The sequence below is a fragment of the Leptodactylus fuscus genome, chromosome 6 (genome assembly GCF_031893055.1).
Source record: "Leptodactylus fuscus isolate aLepFus1 chromosome 6, aLepFus1.hap2, whole genome shotgun sequence".
NCBI lineage: Eukaryota > Metazoa > Chordata > Amphibia > Anura > Leptodactylidae > Leptodactylus > Leptodactylus fuscus.
The window spans coordinates 9,415,967-9,441,998 of record NC_134270.1 but is presented as its reverse complement, the minus strand read 5'-3'; positions in this window follow the sequence as shown (position 1 = coordinate 9,441,998).

The window sequence follows — 26,032 nt, the reverse complement described above, 5'->3', positions numbered from 1 at the left end:
GGTTGCGGCACAAACCTTCAGATACAGTGTCTTTTCACATGGCTCTCTACAATGTGCTCTTCATTTCCTCCTCTAGTGATTTGTCCCTTTCCACCACAGTCAATATGGGACAATCTAGATGTTCTCTTCCCTGAGTGTTATTTTGGTCCTAGTTTTCAGCCACTATTGGGGAAATTTTGGCCATGAGTACCCTGAACTACTACATACCTTCCAACTATCGAAGGACAGAAAAGGAACAGTTGCCCCAGTTTATTGTCCCCCTCTACCTTCCCCGGCATTATAATGTCCCCCTCCAGCTGCCCTCACAGTTTAATGTCCCTGGACACATACATTGAAATCAGGACATACCTCCCAATAACCAGGACAGTGGGACAGGACCCGGAATCCAGGACTTTCCCACACAGAGATGGTTGGGAGCAGGGGCGTAACTACCGTGGTAGCAGCAGTAGCAGCTGCCACAGGGCCCGGGCCATTAGGGGGCCCGGTGACAGCCGCTACCGCTGCGTTTTTTTTTCAATAGGCAGTTACGGGCCCTATTCACTTGCCGATCCTGGCTGGGCCGGGATCGGCAAGTGACACCGCGGGCCCTACAAGGGCTATCATTATACTCGGGGGTCTTTGCAGACCCCCGAGTATAATGATCGGCGCACCGGAGAGGTAAGGTAACATAAAAAACTGTTACTTACCTCTCCGCGATCCTGCCAGGCCTCCGTCCTACTGCTGTCTGACGTCACATGAACCCGGCATGCTTCCCGGGTCATGTGACGTCCGACATCATTAACGAAGGACGCGAGAGGAGGACAGCACAGCACAGGAGGACAGCACAGCACAGGAGCCGGGGAACAGGTAAGAAGCAACAGTGTTTTTTTTTTTTTTATGTTTTTATTTCCCGGGTCTCCGATTATTATACTCTGGGGTCTGAAAAGACCCCAGAGTATAATAATTGTTTATGGGTGTCCACAGAGGAACATAATACTGTGTACAGGGGACACTATTGGGGTTAATACTGTGTGTGCAGGGGACACTATTGGGGATAATACTGTATGTGCAGGGGACACTATTGGGGTTAATACTGTGTGTGCAGGGGCAAGTAAGGGACATAATAGAGTGTGGAGGAGGGGGTCGGTCGAGGTCTTCGGCGTCAGTTGGGATGGGGGGGGGGGCCCCATGTCAAAAGTTCGCCACGGGGCCCCGCCATTCCTAGTTACGCCACTGGTTGGGAGGTATGCAAGTAACAGCTTCAAGGTTACTTATGTAGGCTCCTGGGGCCCAATAGTGGGGGCAGCCTGTCTCAGGGTTTCTTGTCTGAACTGTCAGAACTAAGACTGCCCAGACTGAACCCCATAAACTAATACAGACCTCAGACCTCTAAACTAATACAGACCCCAGACCAGACCTCTAAACTAATACAGACCCCAGACCAGACCCTTAAACTAATACAGACCCCAGACCAGACCCCTAAACTAATACAGACCCCAGACCAGACCCCTAAACTAATACAGACCCCAGACCAGACCCCTAAACTAATGCAGACCCCAGACCAGACCCCTAAACTAATACAGACCCCAGACCAGACCCCTAAACTAATACAGATGCCAGACCAGACCCCTAAACTAATACTGACCCCAGACCAGACCCCTAAACTAATACAGACCCCAGACCAGACCCCTAAACTAATACAGACGCCAGACCAGACCCCTAAACTAATACTGACCCCAGACCAGACCCCTAAACTAATACAGACCCCAGACCAGACCCTTAAACTAATACAGACCCCAGACCAGACCCCTAAACTAATACAGACCCCAGGCCAGACCTCTAAACTAATACAGACCCCAAACCAGACCCCTAAACTAATACAGACCCCAGATTAGACGCCTAAACTAATACAGACCCCAGACCCCTAAACTAATACAGACCCCAGACCGCTTCGCCGCTGCCGCCGGCTCCTGGCTTGTAGACGCGATGTACAAGCCAGGAGCCGGCGGCAGCGGCGAAGCGAGGAGCTGACACAGGTCAGCTCCTCGCTTCAGCCGCATGTGTCAGCGAGAGAAAGACGCAGCGGCGAAGCGAGCACGCGAGCAGCTTCAGCCGCATGTGTCAGAGAGAGAGGCAGGCAGCGGCGAAGCGAGGAGCTGACCTGTGTCAGCTCCTTCCTTCAGCCGCATGTGTCAGCGAGAGAGGCGGGCAGAGAGCGGCGAGGGAGCGGAGGAGAAGGTAAGTTTAATGTGGAGGTGGAACGTGAATCTGGGGGCAGATGAAGGAGAGGACGGCATGACACTGGGGGCAGAGATGGAGAGGACGGCATGACACTGGGGGCAGAGATGTGGGGACATGAATCTGGGGGCAGATATGGAGGGACATGAATCTGGGGGCAGAGATGGAGTGGACATGAAACTGGGGGCAGAGATGTGGGGACATGAATCTAGGGGCAGAGATGTGGGGGACATGAATCTGGGGGCAGAGATGGAGTGGACATGAAACTGGGGGCAGAGATGTGGGGACATGAATCTAGGGGCAGAGATGGGGGGGACATGAATCTGGGGGCAGAGATGGGGGGACATGAATCTGGGGGCAGAGATGGAGAGGACATGAAACTGGGGGCAGAGATGTGGGGACATGAATCTGGGGGCAGAGATGGGGGACATGAATCTGGGGGCAGAGATGTGGGACATGAATCTGGGGGCAGAGATGGAGGGGACATGAATCTGGGGGCAGAGATGTGGGGACATGAATCTGGGGCAGAGATGGAAGAGGGACATGAAACTGGGGGCAGATGAAGGGTGTATATGAAACTGGGGGAGAGATAGAGGGGGGACATATAATTTACGGGTGACTGTAAGAGGATTATACTGTGTGCGGGCACATGGAAAATTAACGAGTGGGTGGAGTCAACACAAAAGTGGGCGGGGCTAAAATTGCTGCGGCGCACATTTTGTCCCTCTTTCAGTTCTTCAAAAGTTGGGAGGTATATAATACAGACCCCGGACCAGATCTCTAAACTAATACAGACCCCAGACCACACCCCTAAACTAATATAGACCCCAGACCAGACCCCTAAACTAGTACAGACCCCAGACCAGACCCCTAAACTAATACAGACCCCAGACCAGACCCCTAAACTAATACAGACCCCAAACCAGACCCCTAAACTAATACAGACCCCAGACCAGACCCCTAAACTAATACAGACCCCAGACCAGACCCCTAAACTAATACAGACCCCAGACCAGACCTCTAAACTAATACAGACCCCAGACCACACCCCTAAACTAATACAGACCCCAGACCAGACCCCTAAACTAGTACAGACCCCAGACCAGACTCCTAAACTAATACAGACCCCAGACCAGACCCCTAAACTAATACAGACCCCAGACCAGACCCCTAAACTAGTACAGACCCCAGACCAGACCCCTAAACTAATACAGACCTCAGTCCAGACCCCTAAACTAATACAGACCCCAGACCAGACCCCTAAACTAATACAGACCCCAAACCAGACCCCTAAACTAATACAGACCCCAGACCAGACCCCTAAACTAATACAGACCCCAGACCAGACCCCTAAACTAATACAGACCCCAGACCAGACCTCTAAACTAATACAGACCCCAGACCAGACCCCTAAACTAATACAGACCCCAGACCAGACCCCTAAACTAATACAGACCCCAGACCAGACCCCTAAACTAACACAGACCCCAGACCAGACCCCTAAACTAATACAGACCCCAGACCAGACCCCTAAACTAATACAGACCTCAGACCAGACCTCCTAAACTAATACAGACCCCAGACCAGAAACCTAAACTAATACAGACCCCAAACCAGACCCCTAAACTAATACAGAGCCCAGACCAAACCCCTAAACTAATACAGACCCCAGACCAGACCCCTAAACTAATACAGACCTCAGACCAGACCTCCTAAACTAATACAGACCCCAGACCAGAAACCTAAACTAATACAGACCCCAAACCAGACCCCTAAACTAATACAGACCCCAGACCAGACCTCTAAACTAATACAGACCCCAGGCCAGACCCCTAAACTAATACAGACCCCAGACCAGACCCCTAAACTAATACAGACCCCAGACCAGACCTCTAAACTAATACAGACCCCAGACCAGACCCCTAAACTAATACAGACCCCAGACCAGACCTCCTAAACTAATACAGACCCCAGACCAGACCTCCTAAACTAATACAGACCCCAGACCAGATCCCTAAACTAATACAGACCCCAGACCAGACACCTAAACTAATACAGACCCCAGACCAGACCTCTAAACTAATACAGACCCCAGACCAGACCCCTAAACTAATACAGACCCCAGACCAGACCTCCTAAACTAATACAGACTCCAGACCAGACCTCCTAAACTAATACAGACCCCAGACCAGATCCCTAAACTAATACAGACCCCAGACCAGACACCTAAACTAATACGGACCCCAGACCAGACCCCTAAACTAATACAGACCCCAGACCAGACTCCTAAACTAATACAGACCCCAGACCAGACCTCTAAACTAATACAGACCCCAGACCAGACCCCTAAACTAATACAGACCCCAGCCCAGACCCCTAAACTAATACAGACCCCAGACCAGACCCCTAAACTAACACAGACCCCAGACCAGACCCCTAAACTAATACAGACCCCAGACCAGACCCCTAAACTAATACAGACCTCAGACCAGACCTCCTAAACTAATACAGACCCCAGACCAGAAACCTAAACTAATACAGACCCCAAACCAGACCCCTAAACTAATACAGACCTCAGACCAGACCTCCTAAACTAATACAGACCCCAGACCAGAAACCTAAACTAATACAGACCCCAAACCAGACCCCTAAACTAATACAGAGCCCAGACCAAACCCCTAAACTAATACAGACCCCAGACCAGACCCCTAAACTAATACAGACCTCAGACCAGACCTCCTAAACTAATACAGACCCCAGACCAGAAACCTAAACTAATACAGACCCCAAACCAGACCCCTAAACTAATACAGACCCCAGACCAGACCTCTAAACTAATACAGACCCCAGACCAGACCCCTAAACTAATACAGACCCCAGACCAGACCCCTAAACTAATACAGACCCCAGACCAGACCTCTAAACTAATACAGACCCCAGACCAGACCCCTAAACTAATACAGACCCCAGACCAGACCTCCTAAACTAATACAGACCCCAGACCAGACCTCCTAAACTAATACAGACCCCAGACCAGATCCCTAAACTAATACAGACCCCAGACCAGACCCCTAAACTAATACAGACCCCAGACCAGACCCCTAAACTAATACAGACCCCAGACCAGACCCCTAAACTAATACAGACCCCAGACCAGACCCCTAAACTAATACAGACCCCAGACCAGACCTCTAAACTAATACAGACCCCAGACCAGACCCCTAAACTAATACAGACCCCAGACCAGACCCCTAAACTAATACAGACCCCAGACCAGACACCTAAACTAATACAGACCCCAGACCAGACACCTAAACTAATACAGACCCCAGACCAGACCCCTAAACTAATACAGACCCCAGACCAGACCCCTAAACTAATACAGACCCCAGACCAGACACCTAAACTAATACAGACCCCAGACCAGACCCCTAAACTAATACAGACCCCAGACCAGACCCCTAAACTAATACAGACCCCAGACCAGACCCCTTGATTAATTTAGGCCCCACACCAGACTCCACACACCTTCACTGCTCCTTATTCCTGCGTCTTGCAGCCATCTTCACTCCCAGGCATCACAACCAACAATATAGTCCAGGACTGAGGAGAGGTGAGTATGTTATCAGTACTGACTGCTCCTCCAGACATCTCTCTATTTTCTATTAATACATTCCGCAGCTTGTGCAAACAAGGAGACATCGATGACACAACTACCATCAACTTGATGACATCACACCACCATCACTGTGATGTCACAGGGCCATGTTATAGCCTTAATATTCCAATACCCTGGAGAAAATGTGAATGCAAAATCATAAATTCCAAAAATTGAAATTGAAATTGTCGTAAATTCCCACAGGGGCCAAAAAACACCCTGTGTGAACCACAAGTGCATGATGGGAATATTTTACAGCCCTATAAATTTGTGACAGTCACCATTTTATTCCAAAGTCCCAGAAAAGGAGAAAGAGAGAGAAAGGGTCAAGCCTGACATTTCCTGTCTCCCCTCACATTGCTCCGGCTCCGTCCCGGGAAACAAGGGTCCATTCAGGAGTCACAGAGCACTTCTTCCAGAGGATCGGAGTAGCTGAAAAGGGAAGGCAGGACTCAGGCCCGCGGGCAGCGGCTCCAGAAGAAAGGCGCCTTGTTCCCAGTGCTGGCTGCTCACAGCTCGCCTCTTTATTGCCTGGTTAGTGTGGATAGGCCATAGAGATGAGTGCGAGCTGCTGGAATATATTGGGGCATTGTCCAGAAAGCACCTGGCCGGCATTACTGAGCCCTACGCACATGGACACACAGAGCCTCTGCTGTGCTGCTCTGGATGAAACCGCAGGCGGATAACAAAAGAAAATACCCCTATATACCGCATAATACCAAAAACATTGCTGCCAGATGCCCTCGTGGAAAGGGTTAAACCAATCATTTTGCCTATAGTCTCTAAGTTGTGTTCTAATGTCACCCCTTATAGACACATACATTCAATATTGTATAGACTGCATGAGATGTCAGTCTTTCCACTTGTCAGAGCTGTAGTTTGTGCTCCAGAGCTGCTCTCCATCTTTACATGTCAGTCTTTCCACTTGCCAGAGCAGTAGTTTGTGCTCCAGAGCTGCTCTCCATCTTTAGATGTCAGTCTTTCTGCTGGCTAGAGCAGTAGTTTGTGCTCCAGAGCTGCTCTTCCATCTTTACATGTCAGTCTTTCCACTTGCCAGAGCAGTAGTTTGTGCTCCAGAGCTGCTCTCCATCTTTAGATGTCAGTCTTTCTGCTGGCTAGAGCAGTAGTTTGTGCTCCAGAGCTGCTCTCCATCTTTACATGTCAGTCTTTCCACTTGCTAGTGTTGTAGTTTGTGCTTCAGAGCTGCTCTTCCATCTTTAGATGTCAGTCTTTCTGCTGGCTAGTGCAGTAGTTTGTGCTCCAGAGCCGCTCTTCCATCTTTAAGATGTCAGTCTTTCCACTTGCTAGTGCAGTAGTTTGTGCTCCAGAGCTGCTCTTCCATCTTTACATGTCAGTCTTTTCACTGGCTAGTGCAGTAGTTTGTGCTCCAGAGCTGCTCTTACATCTTTAAGATGTCAGTCTTTCCACTTGCTAGTGATGTAGTTTGTGCTTCAGAGCTGCTCTTCCATCTTTACATGTCAGTCTTTTCACTGGCTAGTGCTGTAGTTTGTGCTCCAGAGCTGCTCTTCCATCTTTACATGTCAGTCTTTCCACTTACTAGTGCAGTAGTTTGTGCTCCAGAGCTGCTCTTTCATCTTTACATGTCAGTCTTTCCACTTGCCAGAGCAGTAATTTGTGCTCCAGAGCTGCTCTTCCATCTTTACATGTCAGTCTTTCCACTTGCTAGTGCAGTAGTTTGTGCTCCAGAGCTGTTATTCCATCTAATGATGTCAGCCTTTCCACTTGCCAGGCAGTAGTTTGTGCTCCAGAGCCGCTCTTCCATCTTTACATGTCAGTCTTTCCACTTGCTAGAGCAGTAGTTTGTGCTCCAGAGCTGCTCTTCCATCTTTACATGTCAGTCTTTCCACTTGCTAGAGCAGTAGTTTGTGCTCCAGAGCTGTTCTTTCATCTTTAAGATGTCAGTCTTTCCACTTGCTAGTGCAGTAGTTTGTGCTCCAGAGATGTTCTTCCATCTAATGATGTCAGCCTTTCCACTTGCTAGAGCAGTAGTTTGTGCTCCAGAGCTGTTCTTTCATCTTTAAGATGTCAGTCTTTCCACTTGCTAGTGCAGTAGTTTGTGCTCCAGAGATGTTCTTCCATCTAATGATGTCAGCCTTTCCACTTGCCAGGCAGTAGTTTCTGCTCCAGAGCCGCTCTTCCATCTTTACATGTCAGACTTTCCACTTGCTAGTGCAGTAGTTTGTGCTCCAGAGCTGTTCTTCCATCTAATGATGTCAGCCTTTCCACTTGCCAGAGCAGTAGTTTGTGCTCCAGAGCCGCTCTTCCATCTTTACATGTCAGTCTTTCCACTTACTAGTGCAGTAGTTTGTGCTCCAGAGCTGTTCTTCCATCTTTACATGTCAGTCTTTCCACTTGCTAGTGCAGTAGTTTGTGCTCCAGAGCCGCTCTTCCATCTTTACATGTCAGTCTTTCCACTTGCTAGTGCAGTAGTTTGTGCTCCAGAGCTGTTCTTCCAGCTTTAGATGTCAGTCTTTCCACTTGCCAGAGCAGTAGTTTGTGCTCCAGAGCTGCTCTTCCATCTTTAGATGTCAGTCTTTCCACTGGCTAGTGCAGTAGTTTTTTGCTCTAGAGCTGCTCTTCCATCTTTACATGTCAGTCTTTCCCCTTGCCAGAGCAGTAGTTTGTGCTCCAGAGCTGCTCTTCCATCTTTAGATGTCAGTCTTTCCACTTGCCAGAGCAGTAGTTTTTTTTTGTTTTGTTTTTTTGCCAGAGCTGCTCTTCCATCTTTACATGTAGCAGTTGCAACCACTTTAGATGGCAACTTGGTAAACACTTGCTCTTTTTTCCCCCTTAACTATTCTGGGATTCTCTATAGAAGATAAGGCCCATATATTAGTGAGTACATATGTCATGTTTTATTATGGATGTATGAAGTAATTTAGCATTTGCTATAACACTCAGTTTTTAGGGGATTTTATAGGTGTTATTGTCTAAAGAAGTCTGTACTTAAAGGGTTTTTCCTAATTTTATACTTAAAGGGGTTTTCCAATTTAAACAATCCCTTGAAAGGTCCCTTGACAATATACATATTGCAAAAAGTTCCCCTAGTGAGATCACAAAGTGCTAACCTATTGAAATCCCCAGCGATCTGATCTAATACACAGGGAAACCTAGCTGTATGTGATCAGTTTCCCTGCAGCGCCACCACAGGAGAAACTAAGCATTACACAGTGTCCAATAAATTCAAAGAGTTGTCTGTGTAGTGCAAGACAGGACAGGTCCTCCAGATCCACAGATGGTCTTCGAAACGGCTCTCCAATGGGTCCTGAACAGAACACCCCCTCTATTAACACAGAATTCACTAATAGGGTGAATGAAGCTGGGGTTTATAAAGTGCACAGCCCTGATAAAACACGTGACCATGTGCAAGCTCCGGTGAGCACCTTGGAGTATCTCTGTCCCATGTGTGAGTTCCAGATACAACCCACAGACAGGTGTGGAGCTATTTCTGGATGAGAGCAGCCATGATTTTATCATCATGGACAATCCCTTAATGTATCATTGATTTCAAGGGACAGGGACTACACACTCTGCAGATAGATAGGCTAGTGTCATCTGAATCTAACACTGTTTCCCCATTGTCAATCACTGCCTCCCTTTTTATTGTCATTATGCAAATGAGTTATTTGGAGCAATGAGGGCGTTGTCTCTTACTTCCTTGGAAAGACAGCAACATCCAGATGTGAAATCAGGAAAGACTGGACCCTGTAGCAAAATGTTGAGTGATCCTCTATACATACAGTTAATATACTGTTTATGGTGACACTAACCTATCTATCTGCAGGGCTGGGGTGATATGCTGGTTCTGGTGACACTAACCTATCTATCTGCAGGGCTGGGGTGATATGCTGGTTCTGGTGACAGTAACCTATCTATCTGCAGGGCTGGGGTGATATGCTGGTTCTGGCGACAGTAACCTATCTATCTGCAGGGCTGGGGTGATATGCTGGTTCTGGTGACAGTAACCTATCTATCTGCAGGGCTGGGGTGATATGCTGGTTATGGTGACACTAACCTATCTATCTGCAGGGCTGGGGTGATATGCTGGTTCTGGTGACAGTAACCTATCTATCTGCAGGGCTGGGGTGATATGCTGGGTCTGGTGACAGTAACCTATCTATCTGCAGGGCTGGGGTGATATGCTGGTTCTGGTGACAGTAACCTATCTATCTGCAGGGGTGGGGTGATATGCTGGTTCTGGTGACACTAACCTATCTATCTGCAGGGCTGGGGTGATATGCTAGTTCTGGTGATACTAACCTATCTATCTGCAGGGCTGGGGTGATATGCTGGTTCTGGTGACAGTAACCTATCTATCTGCAGGGCTGGGGTGATATACTGGGTCTGGTGACAGTAACCTATCTATCTGCAGGGCTGGGGTGATATGCTGGGTCTGGTGACAGTAACCTATCTATCTGCAGGGCTGGGGTGATATGCTGGTTCTGGTGACAGTAACCTATCTATCTGCAGGGCCGGGTGATATGCTGGTTCTGGTGACAGTAACCTATCTATCTGCAGGGCTGGGGTGATATGCTGGTTCTGGTGACACTAACCTATCTATCTGCAGGGCTGGGGTGATATGCTGGGTCTGGTGACAGTAACCTATCTATCTGCAGGGATGGGGTGATATGCTGGTTCTGGTGACACTAACCTATCTATATGCAGGGCTGGGGTGATATGCTGGTTCTGGTGACAGTAACCTATCTATCTGCAGGGCTGGGGTGATATGCTGGGGTCTGGTGACAGTAACCTATCTATCTGCAGGGCTGGGGTGATATGCTGGGTCTGGTGACAGTAACCTATCTATCTGCAGGGCTGGGTGATATACTGGTTCTGGTGACAGTAACCTATCTATCTGCAGGGCTGGGGTGATATACTGGGTCTGGTGACAGTAACCTATCTATCTGCAGGGCTGGGGTGATATGCTGGGTCTGGTGACAGTAACCTATCTATCTGCAGGGCTGGGTGATATACTGGTTCTGGTGACAGTAACCTATCTATCTGCAGGGCTGGGGTGATATACTGGGTCTGGTGACAGTAACCTATCTATCTGCAGGGCTGGGGTGATATGCTGGGTCTGGTGACAGTAACCTATCTATCTGCAGGGCTGGGTGATATACTGGTTCTGGTGACAGTAACCTATCTATCTGCAGGGCTGGGGTGATATGCTGGGTCTGGTGACAGTAACCTATCTATCTGCAGGGCTGGGTGATATGCTGGTTCTGGTGACAGTAACCTATCTATCTGCAGGGCTGGGGTGATATACTGGGTCTGGTGACAGTAACCTATCTATCTGCAGGGCTGGGGTGATATGCTGGGTCTGGTGACAGTAACCTATCTATCTGCAGGGCTGGGTGATATACTGGTTCTGGTGACAGTAACCTATCTATCTGCAGGACTGGGGTGATATGCTGGTTCTGGTGACAGTAACCTATCTATCTGCAGGGCTGGGGTGATATGCTGGGGTCTGGTGACAGTAACCTATCTATCTGCAGGGCTGGGGTGATATGCTGGTTCTGGTGACAGTAACCTATCTATCTGCAGGGCTGGGGTGATATGCTGGGGTCTGGTGACAGTAACCTATCTATCTGCAGGGCTGGGGTGATATGCTGGAGCACTGGTTGGGCACATCCATTCATCTCTACAAGTCTGCAGAATAATTCTGGTTACTTTTGAGCGGTGACAACAATGGATCTCCAAACCCTACAGTAAACACTTCACTTTGCTTCACCATTTCAATAGATTTTTTTATTTTAGAAAAGAAAACAATGTGTTTCTGGTTGTCCTGATCCCATTTTCAGGTAATAAAAACATCTCCACAAACCTCACTTAACTTATTCTGGAGATTGGAGCACCTCAGAGTTTTGGAGCAATTCAACATAACATAGAACCTGAGCGTCTCAGTGGCCAAAAACAAAGTCAAAACAGATCGAATTTATGTTTAACCTCAGGACAGACCATTATTATTTGATTGGTAAAGTCCAACACCTGGGACCTCCACCGATCAGTTTGGGTGAGTTCTGCTTCCTCTTCTCAAGTCAGTTATGGCATGCCCAACCGTCACATGACCATGCTGCGGCTCAGTCCCATTTAAGTGAATGGGGCCAAGCTGCAATAACAAGCACAACCCCTATACTTGGTATGCAATGAAGAGGCCACAGCACTTGTATAAATGCTGCAGCCGCTTCAGTTGGCTGATCGGTGGGGGTGCCAGGTATTGGACCTCCACCATTCTGAAGACCCTTCCTATTCCATTGCATCCTTTTGACCTGGAGACCTCCTTCCGTTTTGTGTTCACATCTCCTTTGCACGCCTATGTGTGCATTCCCCTATGTGTATGTTGATACCAGATAGGGATAGATAGTAGGATCCGGCAACCCGCACAGTTTGTTTGTAATCTGTGAGCGTGGTGTGACATAAACCTGCATAGGGGCTGTATACATCAAACGGCAGAATATTATACTATTTGCAAACTTGCTTCATTTCAAATGATAGCAATATAAAATTGATTGCAAAAGTCTACACCTCCATAAATATATGCTTCTTTTTGGACACACTAGGATCGGTCCATTGCACCATATAGCTTGTGGCCCATCATTCCCCCATATGATTCCTAGACCCCGGCTGGTGCAATAACGCAGGTGCTGAGGTGCCATTTGCACAGCTGTGCATCCTCCTGCCTGCGCCGCGCCATCCCCGCCACCTCCTCAATCACTGACTGGATTGAAGGTCTTACTGGGATGTTTGCAGAGATGGTGCAATAATAGATTGGTATTTAAATGGGACTTAGGCCCGACTTTATGAAATATCTTGAAGCGCAAAGGATTCTGGATGAGAAGTCTCTGTATATATATATCTACATACAGCAGACTATCTGTCTCTTTGGTATATACAGCTTCCATGTGAAGGAGATGGAGCGCAGACTATAGCAATGCAAATTCAATTCATATGGCAAGTGGGGATCCAGAAATCCTACTAATCTGGCAAGCAAGAAAAATATCCTCATGTTGGATAAAGAGGAAGACCCTGTCCCAACAGTCCAGAATGTGATGGGTTGTCTGTATTTTTAAAGACAGTCTTGGTTATTTATTCCTCGGGGGATGTCCTACAAAATCAGGGGCAGGTTATGGGAGGAGCCTAAAGGAGAGGAGCCCAGACTGACGAGAGTTGAGTAATAATGCATTCTGGAGTTTGATCTAGAGTCTGTATTATGAGGTTTAGTCTATTGTCTGGTCTGGGGTCTGAATTATGTTATCGATAGGGGTGTAGTTTCTGAGTCTACAGTTTCAATTATGGTCTGGGGTCTGAGTTATGAGTCTTAGGCCTAAATTATGGGGTCTGTGATGTGGTCTAAATTTTAAAGTCTGAATTGAATCTGAAAATGGATAATGATGTCTAGACTGGGGTCTGACGTATAGGGTCTGATCTATGTTCTGAATGATGGTGTCTAGTCTTGGGTCTATGGGTTCCGAATTTTAGAGGTCTGATCTGGGGTGTGAATTATGGAGTCTAGGGTCTGAATTATGGGGTTTGGCACAATTACATGGCAAGGGGAGGTGAGTAAATTTACTTACTCATCTGCCCGGGGCTCCGGCATGAGTACCCGTCCTCTTCAGGCCTGGGGTGTGAATTATGGAGTCTAGGGTCTGAATGATGGGGTTTGGCACAATTACATGGCAAGGGGAGGTGAGTAAATTTACTCACCTGCCCGGGGCTCCGGCATGAGTACCCGTCCTCTTCAGGCCTTATCCAGCCTCCTAAATCACGTCAGAGTCATGACATTATGACACCGGTGGGACCCATATAACTGCTGATTCCTAATCACAAGTTTTGGTGCTTCCTGACGTCATTCAGAAGGCCTGAAGAGGACAGGGACCCGTGGGGAGACCATGGGAGGTGAGTACGACTGTTTGTTATCTTTACTCACCTTCCCCTGGGCTGATTATACTCTGCAGCCTGAGCCCTGCCACAGTAATTTATAATGAGGGGAAATGTGCAAGTACTTGCTGGTGGGCCCCCTTGCAGCCTCGGGCCCTGGGCAACCACACAATATGCTCCTGATTATAACCTGCCCCTCCATTATTGCCTTTCCTCTATGGTCCTATTCCACGCTCACTGTCTGATCTTGTTCCAGTCTTCTCATCACTGCCAACCATTGGACCACAGTATGGACTACAACCTTGAAGATCCTCCTGCAGCCAAGTCCATACCTTCTTCTGGAAAAGGGTGAAAACCAAGGGACCCAGACTCCTTGGAAGCCATTTGCAGCTTAAGATTCCTCTCTAGAGAAAACGTAACAGAGGTACTTTAAGAGTGAAGGTGTTGTCAGTGTCGGACTGGCCAGAGGATCCTCCAGTGGGCCCGAGCTCTAGCACAATGGTTGTCCACCCAACAGAAGACACCCCAATGTGAAGGGAACCAGGGTCTGTTTCCTAGAATGTTATTGGAGGGTGGACCCTAAAATCATTGTATCTGGTGGGCTCAGTGAACCCCAGTCCATCACTGGGTGTTGTTCAATGAGTTTGGAAGGGAATAAGAGAAGAGTGATGAGGTGCTACTTGGAGAACCCTAAGGATCTTGAGATAGCTTCTTTGACCTACTTGTCACAGTGGCATAGATGAACGAGGAAGGGCAAAGATAAGTGAATGTGCTTGTCCTGGGGTGGTGGAGGTCGAATGATGGGGGTGGCGTTGGACGGGAGAAGATCAAGGGTTTGTATGGCGAGATGGGATCTGGAAATAAGTTAGGACAGCCTATATAAGTAATAAATCCTGCAAAATTCCATCTGGCCACTAAGCCTAATAATAGGCTAACACTTTCCAATTCTATAGAGGTTTTCGTTGCAGCAGTCACCTCATTTACATCACAGATAGTATTACAATAGAAGATAACACCTCTATAGATAACACCACTGAACCATCAAAAAAGTTGCTTTAAATGTGCCATATTTTTGGCCACCGAGAGCACAGGTATTATGAATGGTCCATGGAAGACGGGGGCCTCTGATATAGATGGGAGTCCTGAGGCTTCGCATTAACCCTTTGTCTCTGCAACATTTTAAGACACTCATTTTGGGGTATAGTTTATGCTCCCCTTGAGGCACAATTTTTTCACCCTACTTTATGCCATTATAACCTCAGTAGGAGCGTCTACAATATATATATATATATATATATACATATATATATATATATATATATACTCCTGATCCTCCCATAGACATAGCAATGCCAATACACCGCATCCTGAGATTTGTGGCCCCCCAGCCCCCCGGGACCTGCTATTTGTGCTGCAATATTTGATTTTCACAAGAACCCTTCTTCTATTATTGGCAGCATTTGGCCGATCTGGCCTTTTCCAGTCCCCTTTATTACAGTAAGGAGCAGAAGGAATGTTCTTGGACGATGCCGGAGTGTCGAGAACTGGGACATGAAGAAAACTTGTTATTACAAGTTCTATTCCAAGAAGCCCCATAAATCTATAACAGTGTTCATCCTGAGCCTCCTGGTTCACTATCACCTACATCCATGTAACAGTTAGCAATGGAGTGAGTGCAGCTGTCTTTGCAAATCGATGCTCTACCTTGTCCTAACACTGTGTTCATCCTGAGCTCCCTGGTACATTCCAGTCTATGTAGATGTGAGTGTAGCTTCCTGCAATATTCCATCCACCATGTCATACTTATAGGATTCCTGAAGATATGGTGAGATGTAAGGTGCTGTTAGATGAAGCCCTCACAATATGGATCTGCCTGCAAGATAGAAGCATTGTGGTGACTGATACTTACCTAAAAAGTAGTAGTTCACCATCTTCGCCCATACACGTGTCCAGTAGTGTTCATCTTGAGCTCATGGTTGACTTAAAGGGGTCTGTCATCCGAACCCACCTTATCAACCCAACATGCAGATTGATTGGTTAAGGTCACCTGAAAAAAACGGTGTTTTCCCCTCGTGAATCGGAGCCTCTGTTGCTGAGATATCACTGTTTTTGTCAACATGCAAATGAGCTCTTTGGGGCAATGGCGGCGCTCTTGTTGCTGCAAAGAGCTCATTTGCATATTGACAAAACAGCAATATCTCGGCAACAGAGGCTCCGATTCACGAGGGGGAAACGCCAAATGATTCGGGTGACCCTAACCTATCTATCTGCAGGCTTGATTGATATCTGGTGACACACTCCCTTTAAGCCTAAATCCGTTCACATTGTAGATATGAGCGTTGTTGCCTGCAATATTCCTTTCACAATATTATATATTCCAAGATGATGGGATACGAGGTTCTGTTTGATGAGGTCCTCACATCGCAGACTTTCTTTAGCTGTATATGATAGCAGAACTCCACTGTGCTAAATCAGTGTTCATCCTGAGCCTCCTGGTTCATGAAAGCTTTAACCAACGGATAATGCAACTATGTACACTTGACGGCAAAATTCCATAAAGGATTCCAGGATGATGAGCTATGAGATGCTGTTTGACAAAGTCCTCCTTCCCTGTACAAATGCAGCGTTCCTCTTGAGTTTCCTGGTTCTCACTCCAAGTCCTGGAAGAAGCTGAGATATAAGGTGCTGTTAGATGAAGATCTCGCTGTCTGCCTGTGACATGGAGGAAATAGTGTGATCACCAGCTGGACCAGCTCTGCTTCATCTTAGTTCTGACACCTTCCAATGATTACCTTCATTCTCGGCCCAGCTTGGAGTGGCTGATAACGGAGAACAATAGATGCCATGCCGCAGCAACGCAGGAGAAAAAGGCTTCACAATGTGACAAAAAATACTCTACATTACCAGAATGGCATAATATAAAGGTATAAAATAAAATGTAAAATGATAAAATATTCAACTGTAAAATACAATGTAAAGGTGTAAAATAGTGTAATAGATAAATGTCTAAAATATCATATTAAAGTCTAACATATAATATAAAATTCTAAAATATAAGGTGAAGGTGTAAAATATAATATTAGGCTAAAATATAATGTAATAGTATAAAATATATTAAAGTCTAAAATATAATATATTAGAATAAAATGTAATATAGTAGCGTAAAATATATAAGTAAAATAGAATGTAAAGGTAAAAAATCAGGGGGCGTAACTACCGGGGAGGCCCCGGAGGCAGCTGCCACAGGGCCCGGGACATTAGGGGGCCGGCGACAGCCACCACCACTGTGTTTTTTTTTAATAGGCCGTTACCGGCTAGAGTAATGGGCCCTACTTACTTACCGATCCTGGCAGGGGCTGGGATCGGTAAGTGACACCGCGGGCCCCACAAACATCATTATTATACTCAGGGGTCTTTTCAGACCCCCGAGTATAATGATCGGAGGCCCGGGAGAGGTAAGCGAACATAACAAAGAGTGTTACTTACCTCTCCACGCTCCGCAAAGGCTTTGGGGCCTACTTGTTCGACGTCTTAGATGTCACATGACCAGGGCCTGCATCCTTATGCGTCGTGACACAGGGCCCCAGTCACATGACGTCCCTGACGTCATTGAAGATAGCGGAGGAGTGCAGGGATAGGTAAGTAACAGTGTTTATGTTGGTATCCCCCTCTCAGTCTCCGATTATTATACTCTGGGGTCTGAAAAGACCTCAGAGTATAATAATTGCTAATGAGTGTCCACAATGGAGCATAATACTGGGTGATGGGGCCACTATGGGGTATAATGCTGTGTGCAGGGGCCACTATGGGGCATAATACTGTGTGCAGGGGCCACTATGGGGCATAATACTGTGTGCAGGGGGCAATATGGGGGATAATACTGTGTGCAGGGGCCACTATGGGGCATAATACTGTGTGCAGGGGCCACTATGGGGCACAATACTGTGTGCAGGGGCAACTATGGGGAATAATACTGTGTGCAGGGGCCACTATAGGGCATAATACTGTGTGCAGGGGCCACTATGGGGCATAATACTGTTTGCAGGGGCCACTATGGGGCATAATACTGTGTGCAGGGGCCACTATGGGGAATAATACTGTGTGCAGGGGCCACTATGGGGAATAATACTGTGTGCAGGGGCCACTATAGGGCATAATACTGTGTGCAGGGGCCACTATGGGGCATAATACTGTGTGCAGGGGCCACTATGGGGCATAATACTGTGTACAGGGGCAACTATGGGGCATAATACTGTGTGCAGGGGCCACTATGGGGCATAATACTGTGTACAGGGGCAACTATGGGGCATAATACTGTGTGCAGGGGCCACTATAGGGCATAATACTGTGTGCAGGGGCCACTATGGGACATAATACTGTGTGCAGGGGCCACTATGGGGCATAATACTGTGTGCAGGGGCCACTATGGGGCATAATACTGTGTGCAGGGGCCACTATGGGGCATAATACTGTGTGCAGGGGCCACTATGGGGCATAATACTGTGTGCAGGGGCAACTATGGGACATAATACTGTGTGCAGGGGCCACTATGGGGCATAATACTGTGTGCAGGGGCCACTATGGGGCATAATACTGTGTGCAGGGGCAACTATGGGACATAATACTGTGTGCAGGGGCCACTATGGGGCATAATAGTGCGTGCAGGAATGCGGATGGGGGGGCGGTTGGTCTGGGTCAAAGGTTTGCCACGGGGCCCTGCCATTCCTAGTTACGCCACTGTGTAAAATATAATATTAAAGTCTAAAGTATATAATAATAGTCTAAAATATAATATAAAAATATAAAACATAACAATAAAATATAATATAAAAAAGAATGAAATCTAATATAAAAGTATAAAATATAAGAATAAATCTAATATAATAGTATAAAGCCGACTTCTTTTATACTTCATACTTGTTGAGAGTTTCCAATAAACCTGCCCAACATAACGCTAAAATAAAGCAAGCTACTATCCCTTTAATGTTTAAAGGGAAACTCCAATAAAAAAATAAGGGAATTTCCTATTGTAATTATTTATTCCAGACTCCTTCAGATTCCCTCATGAATCCAAGTTCAGCCATTCGATTTACAAAGCAGTGGCCCGAAAATTCAGACACAGCTACAAAATAAACATGCTCAACATCAAAGAGATTACAGCAGATAAATATTTATTTGACACCAAAAGGGTTAAACCGTGCTAAAATGAACGCACACCTCCCCCTACTGGTAGAGCAGTGTAATAACAGGAGTGGTCTGCTGAAGCTCCACGGCATGGAATGCGGTGACGACGCTGATATTCTTGAAGGATCTTATCGTCTTAATCTCTTCTTCACGTTCTTACTCTCCCACCATTCATGGACTTTATAATAATATTTAGATTTGTCACCGATGATTTTCTTAAGTCCTCGTGTATGGGGGCGAGTGATGGAACGTCTTGACACTTAGAACAATGCACCTCCATTGTCTGAACTTGTCCAATTGTCAATGTTCCTTAATTGTTTCAGTCAGTTGAACCCAACCCAAGGCCTACCTCAATGTTTCCCAACTTTACGCCAGGCTCTTGCACAATGAGTTGACCCACCTGCCTTGACAAGTACCACCCAACCCCCAGCCTGACTTCTGATTAACCGGCTCAACAGGGTCAAGGTCACTTCAAGACAAACGGGAAATAACTCATCGTAAATATGGGCCGACATCTAGATTGCCAAAAGCAGTCGTCAAATTGTATGGCCGTCATTGTCACAAGAAGAGTGCCTTAGGCCAAGATCATCCCAAAATCTTCAGAGCAGATATCCATGGAGTGAAGTGCAGACTTCCCGAGGGAAGGGTCACCATGGCCTTGTGGTATATGTTGACCTTGCATGACTGCAATGTTCTGTGGTGAAGTCCCCATGACATCATTGGAAATTGGGACTCACCAGGGCAGACTGTTCCTGTAAAGAGTGAGCACCACTGTTCAGGACCCGAGGACCAAGTATTACATAGTCACCAATTTATTTGAAGGGGGGATTTGTTGCTGCCTGCAGTTTCCCGAGACCGTAACAGATAACTTGGGGCTGCCCAGGTGGGAAAACTGTTGGGATGAACAGCTAGGTCCATAAAATTTCCGGACAGCCTGATGATCCACAGTGGAGACCTCCCCTTTCCATTAGCACTAGTGATGACCAACATCTTAGGTGGCCATTGAATCTGGTGGCCCAAGACGTTTGCCCACCTAAGAGATTATTTAGCTACAGTGGATCTGGAGGCCCAAGTGCCCTAGAAGGGCGTCAACAACCATCCTGCTTAAACCATGGTATTCCTAGACCGCAATAGTACACCAAACTAACACCAAAATTTATTTTACACTTTCCAATGGGTTACTCTTCTACTTCCTGCTCTCTTTGTGGTCCAGTTCCATTGTTCTGTTCCATATTGGTGTCCCCCTGATCTCTGTGCTTGGCCATATCTGGTTATGATCTATCAATGTTGGAGTTGCCCACCAGAACACCACTGGTGGGCACTAACATAATAATGGTACCCAAATTTGAAGGGCTTATTTACAAGGGGTTGTTGGGAGGTGTACACAAAGAATTGTAGACCTGAGTCCTACTCTGCCCTATGGAAAGTGACATCGTCCTTGCCCTCGTCAGCTTAGTGTTCTCTCTTTGATCCTGGTTACAACCTTTTGAAAGTCCCAACTCCTTTTTTGACCCTTGAGATCCATGGAAGATTTACCTTTGCCATTGAATTCCTTGGTCTTGGCCTTGGTTCCATCTTATCACCATGTCATTGAACAGTGGCATACATTGGAAAGAGGGGGGTCCCATCTCAAAGACCAAAATGGGCCACCTGTTATAAATGCTGCTACCCAAGAAAAACTCTCTGTTGCGTGTTCATTCTCCAAACCCTTTCTATGACCCCTTGGCCAATGTCCACACATTTCTTTGCTAACAATTCCCTTTGGAGAATTGGCCCAACCCAGACAAGACTCCGTAGTAGTTGCATGGGCTACTGCTACAGAACATATGGTACGTACTTGCATCTGGTACTTCTGTCCATCTCTGGCTATCCTAATCTACGCACCTACATTCACTGCCACCTCTTGGAGGCCATGACACCTAGATAGGTAGCTTTCACCAGACAAGTCCATTCCTCTTTGAGGGCTAAAAAAGGGAATCCATAGTCTCCGGAATCAACTGGACTGAAGGAATCCATAACCGAGTTCCCTTCTATACCTGTAGTGAAGTGACGCCCAAGATGTTTGCAAATACGCCTTATCCTCCCCCTCTTCTCTTCTCTTTTTTCCACAAAGTCATTATTTTGGCTAATAAAAACACACCAAAACCAAGTGAATAGAAAAATCCTGTTTTTTATGTGGAAATAAACCATTGCTTTATGGGCCAATGGTCATTGTGGAATAGTTACAGATTGGATTTTCCTGTTGATGAGATCCTTGGCTGTACAATAACTCAGCCTGATGGGTTTGGACAACCGTGGACATATAGACGATAACCAAGCCAAATGGGTTCAGGCTGGCTTTCAAAAACATGGTGAGCAATGCAAAAATGATTGTGAGGGTCTTAGAAGGTCACTGAGCCCGATGCCAGGGCCGATGTGGCATTCATACATTAGTGTCCAATGACGTTGGAAAGAATAATCCACACCCTTGGCTTGTGGTCACTAAGGTCTATGATGCCACAGTATAGGATGACCTCCAACTACAAATTGCCTCAGTTAACACTGCAACCAGCACTGTGTTAACCTTTATCACCGGCAAGGACTGCCAGTGTTTTTGCATTAGCATTAGCCTTGCATTCCCTCTATGGCTTGGACAACCGCCTGCTGTGTCTTGTGGTTCGTTTTGTAATTATATTGACTTTTCTAATATGTTCAGACATCTTAATGCATGTAAATAAAAGGACATCTATCACCTATATTATCTACCAATTAAAGGGGACCTCTTATTACCTCCACCATCAACAACTTGTTACAACCTTTGATAGCCGCCGTTCTACTGATTCTGGAACAGTTGGAATTTTTTCTCTAGCCCCCACCATTCCCAAGAAACCTTTACTGTTATTTTGAGTACAGTTATGCTTTCCGATGTATCGGTGGGCGGTCCTTGTCTCTCCGCTTCAGCTAGGGTCCGCCCACTTGATAGAGGAGAACATAATTACGTCAAAACTAACAAAAGTGATTGCTCAGGAACGGTGGGGGATAGAGACAAAATTCCAACTGTGTCAGAATCAGTGGAGCTTGACCTATTGAAGGATGCAATGACTTTGAGTTGGCGGAGATGGACAAAGATGCTCTTTAAAACTAGATACTGATATTTTTTTCTAGCCTGTTTTCAGTTTTTCTTTAGGGACAGGTTCCTGCACGTAGGGTATACATGCCATGGTATCATTGCCATATTATTCTGTTAAATCTCCTACAATCTCATAAAAATCTAATCCCCCTAGGATCTAAGATCAGATTGCTCCTCTTGCCCCCGTCAGGCCTTCAGGGTCAGAAGTTCCTCAAGAGTTGTCAAACACCATGAATCAGATCATCCATCTAGTTTCCTGCAAACCTTTCGAACATTCTCCATGTCCCTAGCCGCCATCAAAACCAGATCATTTTCCAGAAACAAATAGTTTTTCAAGTCCTCTGTTGCCCTCCAGGACTTATCATTCATCGCCCCCTTATGGCCTTCAGTACCAGGTCATTCTATGTCTACGGTGGGACCCGAGATGACATCATTTTCCAGATCTGCTAAGGCCCAAGGGTCACATCACTCAGTGGGTACACTAATCAGACAATGGAAGGGATAAAGGTAAACCCTGGTGCCATGGGGCTGCGTACACATGACCTATGTGTTGTTATGTGAGGGCATTTGTGCTGTGTCAGTAATTCCAAGGCGGAATCTTCCTACATTCTTTCACCCCGTAGTTCACATTCTTTAATTTGAGCGTGCCTCAACATGTGGTCATATACTTAATAGATGTCCTGTCAAGGATCTGGCAGACATTCCTCACTGCCATAACATAAAAGCGGTGTCCTTGATTCTGACCATGGAGATATTGAACCTGCAATGTCTTGTTTGCTCCTCTGGTAAAGGTCATACATATGTATGGGAGTCCAAACAGAAACGTGCTACCACGTCATGCATGTCAATGAGGACCACAACTAAAAGTCTGAAGACACGAGAACAATCCGTCCAGATGTGTTTTTGGAACATCCATGCCAAATTCAAGGTCAACATGGAGGGTGGTCGTATACTTTAGACCACATACAGAGGCGTAACTACTGTGGTAGCTGTGGAAGCGGCTGCCACAGGGCCCGGGACATTAGGGGGCCCAGCGACAGCCGCTACCGCTGTGTTTTTTTTTTTTTTTTAATAGGCCGTTACCGCTGGAGTTACTATGGGGAATAATACTGTGTGCAGGGGCCACTGAGGGACATAATACTGTGTGCAGGGGCCACTGAGGGACATAATACTGTATTCAGGGGCCCCTAAGGGACATAATAGAGCGCGCAGGAATGCAGAAGAGGGGTCGGTCGAGGTCTTCGGTGTTGGTCGGGGGGGGGGGCATGTCAAAAGTTTGCCACGGGGCCCTGCCATTCCTAGTTACGCCACTGACCACATACTATGGTAGACAACCAAAGGGCGGTCCCTATGTGGCCAAAAAGGACTGTATGTAGACACCCAAATAGCTCAATTCCAAGAAGGCACCTGTAGGTGGTGCCATATAGGTCTGCACAAGGTTACCCAGGATTCATTGTAAACACAGACGAGGCCCCATTGTCCAATCCTGGTCTCCTTTTCCAGAATTCGGCATGCTGGAAGCAGAGAGATTCACTTGAGCACTGAGACCAATCGTGACCTCAGCGTTCGCTGGTAAGGATCCGGAACGTTTGTGTGGCCAGTGATCGCGTGAACCTTTCCACTTGCATTGCAGGGGACAATGGATCACTGGGAATACATATGTCTTTTTCAATCACTCCCGGAAAATCTCTTTATCGTAGACCTTTCAGATTCCACACCGAAGACCAAAGAGCCTTAGTACAATTTTAAAGGCCTCCACAGCTGAACACGTTTTTTTTTCACGAGTTTGCTCTGCGCATTTTTGGCCCAGAAGCTTCAATCAACCTTAATCCGACCCTGATGGCGAGCCTATCAAGGGTTGACCAAGGGCGTCTGTGGCATCTTAGAGAAGTTATGGCTGGTGCTAATAGGTGGTAAGAATTTTACCAGGAAATGAACTTTTTTTTTTTCTTCTTGGTTTCGAGCTCCGACCTCTCGATATACAATCCTTAGCTGACATTCTACAGATTTTAAAAATACCAGGCGCGTATTTACTGGGGGGAATGACGCGTAAACATTAATCCAAGCAAAACACTTTGCTAAATTTCAGTTAAACTGAGTAAACATTGTTCTTACACAAAACACACAGGATTTTTTTTTGCAGACTGACTTTAATTGTGGGAAGGGAACAGCATAGAAACCATGTCTCCAGTGTGGGCTGCGGCTTTCATACCAAGCTGCTGTATGAGTGATTTGTTCATTGCAATGAAATCAATCACGTGTTGCGAGGCTCAGCACATCACTGATGTCCTTGTGGACTCACTCCCTTCTTCTTATGAATCCCGAACACTGCTAGAATTAATGATCCCTCGACTGGCAAGAAACGGCTTAAAAGTGTTGATGTATTACACATGTGGAACACAATTATCTGAGTGTGGAAAGTGAATACACAATAGGACTTGTATCAATCTTATCTATGGGCTTTTGTAGACCTCGATGGACTAGGTTTTTTAGATCCAGGACTATACCCCGGGGAGGTGAAGCACAAAGAGTAGAGATTTGCTCGGGGGGGATCTGTTACACCAGAAAAATGTAGAACCTCTTCAACGTTGGGTTGACTCTTCAAGATTTGACGTTGGATTGTCTCTCGGTTGGGTGCCCAATATTTGATACTCTCTAAAAGAGGTCTCTTCAGGAGTTTGCTTCAAAAATTGCCTCCAAGTGGGCTTTTAGTCTTCTGGCCATGATTCACACTAGATGAAGAAGTTATTGAGGATATTTCCAAAAGTTCAGTTTAGATGGTTGTAAGGGAATTGCTAGGACCGCAATTCCCCAGTAACTGTTTGAACCCTGGGACGGGACACAAGAGACAGTGAGCCCTAAGCTGAAGCCCCCAACTTTCCCTTCCTATTGCCAGACCCTATCCTACGTAATAGGCGGCAACCACGAAGACAGTCTCTTCCTGTATAGGTGAGACACAAAACGCAGACAAGACGGACAACAAAAAAAGAGAGGTCAGCTAGCCAAGGGTCAGTAACAGTCGAGCGATGCAGTGCCAAATCGGAGTCCAAAGAATAGTCAGTAGGGAAAGCCAAAGGTCAAGGATAAGAAATGCAAGCAAAATAGTGACAGTACAGAGCAAGTATGCACAAGGCAATAGCAAGCACTGGTGTGAATGAGAGCCAAGGTTAAATAGGGAGGAAGAACCCGCCCATGGAGTTGACAGGAAGGCAGCTGTCAATCACAGGGCAAGGCAGATTAACCATTAGAGGGGCAGAGACAAACAAGGGCAGAAGATGGGTGTGGTGCAAATACAATCACAGCAGTAGAGCCGTGTTCACACAGTGTGACCAAAAACTTTAAGCCATGAACCAAACTGCACACGCCTCCTGCGCCGCAGCACGCGAGCAGAGGGTGGTGCAGAGACCCGAACAGGCAGAGATGTTACAATGGTCTTTTCAAATGTTGGCTCAAAGTGATCTATCCAAAAACTCATTCTAGATTAGGGGCACTCAACTACTTTCCGGGTCCGTTGACCAGGTTCCATCGTCAAGTAAAAGTCTGAGTTGGTAGAGGCAGCTGAACGCATTCAGTATTTACGGGATTTTTCGAACAAGAAGACACATCTGACTATAACATGCACAAATAATATTTCCTAATGTGGCATTATACTATGTGCGGGGGCAATAAGGAGCTTTATATAGTGGGTAGGGGAATTAAGTAGCGTTATACTTTGGGTGGGAGCATTATATGGTAGGTGGGGGCCTTAAGGAGCATTATAGTTTGGTTGGGAGCACTAAGGAGCGTTATACGGTGAGTGAGGCATTAAGGAGCATTATCCAATGGCTGGGGGCCTTAAGGCATATTATACAGAGGGTAGGGGCATTAAGGAGCATTATAATGTTTGTGGGAGTCAGAAGCAGCATTATACGGTGAGGGCACTAAGAAGGATCATAGTGTGGAAGGATCATAGTGTGGGTATGATG